Raw genomic sequence first — 4,715 nt, 5'->3', positions numbered from 1 at the left:
GTAGTAAATAAGATGATCCCTCATTAAAATTTCAAGAAAGTGTTCCCCCTAACTGTGCACCGTTGCGAAAGTTCGTCGTTTCGAAGCACCACGTGATGATCGGGTGTGATAGATTCTTACGTTCGAATACAACGGGTGTTGACGAGCCTAGCATGTACAGACATGGCCTCGGAACACATGCAAACACTTAGGTTGACTTGACGAGCCTAGCATGTACAGACATGGCCTCGGAACACAAGAGACCGAAAGGTCGAGCATGAGTCGTATGGTAGATACGATCAACATGAAGATGTTCACCGATGTTGACTAGTCCGTCTCACGTGATGATCGGACACGGCCTAGTTGACTCGGATCATGTAATCACTTAGATGACTAGAGGGATGTCTATCTGAGTGGGAGTTCATAAGATGAACTTAATTATCCTGAACATAGTCAAAAGGTCTTCGCAAATTATGTCGTAGCTCGCGCTTTCAGTTCTACTGTTTAGATATGTTCCTAGAGAAAATTTAGTTGAAAGTTGATAGTAGCAATTATGCGGACTAGGTCCGTAAACTGAGGATTGTCCTCATTGCTTCATAGAAGGCTTATGTCCTTAATGCACCGCTCAGTGTGCTGAACCTCGAACGTCGTCTGTGGATGTTGCGAACATCTGACATACACATTTTGATAACTACGTGATAGTTCAGTTAAACGGTTTAGAGTTGAGGCACCGAAGACGTTTTGAAACGTCGCGAAACATATGAGATGTTTCGAGGGCTGAAATTGGGATTTCAGGCTCGTGCCCACGTCAAGAGGTATAAGACCTCCGACGATTTTCTTAGCCTGCAAACTAAGGGAGAAAAGCTCAATTGTTGAGCTTGTGCTCAGATTGTCTGAGTACAACAATCGCTTGAATCGAGTGGGAGTTGATCTTCCAGATGAAATAGTGATGTTTCTCCGAAGTCATTACCACCAAGCTGCTAGAGCTTCGTGATGAACTATAATATATCAGGGACATATATGATGATCCTTGAGATATTCGCGATGTTTGACACCACGAAAGTAGAAATCAAGAAGGAGCATCAATTGTTGATGGTTAGTGAAACCACTAGTTTCAAGAAGGTTAAGGGCAAGAAGGGATACTTCATGAAACGGCAAATCAGCTGCTGCTCTAATGAAGAAACCCAAGGTTGAACCCAAACCCGAGACTAAGTGCTTCTGTAATAAGGGGAACAGCCACTGGAGCAGAATTACCCTAGATACTTGGTAGATGAGAAGGCTGGCAAGGTCGATAGAAGTATATTGGATATACATTGTGTTAATGTGTACTTTACTAGTACTCCTAGTAGCACCAGGGTATTAGATACCGGTTCGGTTGCTAAGTGTTAGTAACTCGAAACAAAAGGCTACGGAATAAACGGAGACTAGCTAAAAGGTGAGATGACGATATGTGTTGGAAGTATTTCCAAGGTTGATCAAATATCGTACGCTCCCTCTACCATCGAGATTGGTATTAAAACCTAAATAATTGTTATTTGGTGTTTGCGTTGAGCATAGACATGATTGGATTACGTCTATCGCAATACGGTTATTCATTTAAGGAGAATAATGGTTACTCTGTTTATTTGAATAATACCTTCAATGGTCTTACACCTAAAATGAATGGTTTATTGAATCTCGATCGTAGTGATACACATGTTCATGCCAAAATAAGATAGTAATGATAGTACCACCTACTTGTGGCACTGCCACGTAAGTCATATCGGTATAAAACGCATGAAGAAGCTCCATGTTGATGGATCTTTGGGCTCACTCGTTTTTGAAAAGTTTGAGACATGCGAACCATGTCTATTGGTGTATATGCATGAAGAAACTCCATGCAAATGGACCGTTTGGACTCACTTGATTTTGAATCACTTGAGACATGCAAATCATACCACATGGGCAAGATGACTGAAAGCCTCGTTTTCAGTAAAATGGAACTAGAAAGCAACTTGTTGGAAGTAATACATTTTGATGTGTGCAGTCCAATGAGTGCTGAGGCATGTAGTGGATATCGTTATGTTCTTACTTCACAGATGATTTGAGTAGATGTTGAGTATATTTACTTGATGAATCACGAGTCTGAATTATTGAAAGGTTCAAGTAATTTCAGGGTGAAGTTGAAAGATCGTCGTGACAAGAGGATAAAATATCTATGATATGATCATAGAGATGAATATCTGAATTACGAGTTTGGCACAGAATTAAGACATTGTGGAAATTGTTTCACAACTAATACAGCCTGGAACACCATAGTGTGATGGTGTGTCCGAACATCATAACTGCACCCTATTGGATATGATGCATACCATGATGTCTCTTATCGAATTACCACGATAGTTTATGGGTTAGGCATTAGAGACAACCACATTCACTTTAAATAGGGCACCACGTAATTCCGATGAGATGACACCGTATGAACTATGGTTTAGAGAAACCTAAGCTGTCATTTCTTAAAAGTTTGGGGCTGCGACGCTTATGTGAAAAAGTTTCAGGCTGATAAGCTCGAACCCAAAGCGGATAAATGCATCTTCATAGGACACCCAAAACAGTTGGGTATACCTCCTGTCTCAGATCCGAAAGCAATAAGGGATTGTTTCTAGAATCGGGTCCTTTCTCGAGGAAAAGTTTCTCTCGAAAGAATTGAGTGGGAGGATGGTGGAGACTTGATGAGGTTATTGAACCGTCTCTTCAACTAGTGTGTGGCAGGGCACAGGAAGTTGTTCCTGTGGCACCTACACCAATTGAAGTGGAAGCTTATGATAGTGATCATGAAACTTCAGATCAAGTCACTACCAAACCTCGTGGGATGACAAGGATGCGTACTACTTCAGAGTGGTACGTAATCCTGTCTTGGAAGTCATGTTGCTAGACAACAATGAACCTACGAGCTATGGAGAAGCGATGGTGGGCCTGGATTCCAAAATGGCTCGAGGCCATATAATCCGAGAGAGGATCCATGTATGAAAACAAAGTGTAGACTTTGGAAGAACTACTTGATGGTCGTAAGGCTGTTAGGTACATATGGATTTTAAAAGGAAGACGGACAATGATGGTAAGTGTCACCATTGAGAAAGCTCGACTTGTCGTTAAGATGTTTCCCGACAAGTTCAAGGAGTTGACTACGATGAGACTTTCTCACACGTAGCGATGCTAAGAGTCTGTTGGAATTATATTAGCGATTACTGCATTATTTATGAAATCTTGCAGATAGGATGTCAAAACATGTTTTCCTACAAGATTTTCTTGAGGAAAGGTTGTATGTGATACAACCGGAAGGTTTTGTCAATCCTGAAAGATGCTAACAAGTATGCAAAGCTCCAGCAATCCTTCTAAGGACTGGAGTAAGCATCTCGGAGTTGGAATGTATGCTTTGATGAGATGATCAAAGATTTTGGTGTATACAAAGTTTATGAGAAACTTGTATTTCCAAAGAAGTGAGTGGGAGCACTATAGAATTTCTGATAAATATATGGTGTTGACATATTGTTGATCAGAAATGACGTAGAATTTCTGGAAAGCATATAGGGTTATTTGGAAAGTGTTTTTCAATGGAAAGCCTGGATCAAGCTACTTGAACATTGAGCATCAAGATCTATAAGGATAGATCAAAATGCTTAATGGTACTTTCAAATGAGCACATACCTTGACATGATCTTGAAGGTGTTCAAGATGGATCAGTCAAAGAAGGAGTACTTGTCTGAGTTGTAAGGTATGAAGTTAAGACTTAAAGCTCGACCACGGCAGAAGAAAGAGAAAGGACGAATGTCGTCCCCTATGCTTTTGTCATAGGCTCTATACGGTATGCCATGCTGAGTACCGCACCTAATGTGTGCCTTGCCACATATCTGGCAAGAGGGTACAAAGGTAATCTAGGAGTAGATCATCAGATAGCGGTCTAAATTATCCTTAGAGGAATAAGGATATGTTTCTCGGTTAAGGAGGTGATAAAGAGTTCGACGTAAAGAGTTACGTCGATGCAAGCTTAACACCTATCCGAATAGCTCTGAATAGAGATACCGGATACGTATAATGGAGCAACCATTTAGAATAGCTCCAAGTAGAACAGTTATTTGAAATGGCTCCAAATATAGCGTAGTAGCTGCATCTACAAGATGACATAGAGATTTGCGAAGTACATACGGATCTGAAAGATTCAGACCCGTTGACTATAACATCTCTCACAAGCATAACATGATCAAACCCAGAACTCATCGAGTGTTAATCACGTGGTAATGTGAACTAGATTATTGACTCAGGTAAACTCTTTGGGTGTTAGTCACATGGGGATGTGACCTTGAGTGTTAATCACATATCGATGTGAACTGGATTATTGACTCTAATGCAAGTGGGAGACTGTTGGAAATATGCCCTAGAGGCAATAATAAATTAGTTATTATTATATTTCCTTGTTCATGATAATCGTTTATTATCCATGCTAGAATTGTATTGATAGTAAACTCGGATACATGTGTGGATACATAGACAACACCATGTCCCTAGTAAGCCTCTAGTTGACTAGCTCGTTGATCAATAGATGGTTACGGTTTCCTGACCATGGACATTGGATGTCATTGATAACGGGATCACATCATTAGGAGAATGATGTGATGGACAAGACCCAATCCTAAGCCTAGCACAAGATCATGTAGTTCGTATGCTAAAGCTTTTCTAATGTCAAGTATCATTTCCTT

The sequence above is a fragment of the Triticum aestivum genome, chromosome 2A (assembly GCF_018294505.1).
Source record: "Triticum aestivum cultivar Chinese Spring chromosome 2A, IWGSC CS RefSeq v2.1, whole genome shotgun sequence".
Classification (NCBI taxonomy): Eukaryota; Viridiplantae; Streptophyta; class Magnoliopsida; order Poales; family Poaceae; genus Triticum; species Triticum aestivum.
Note: the sequence above shows the minus strand (reverse complement) of the source record.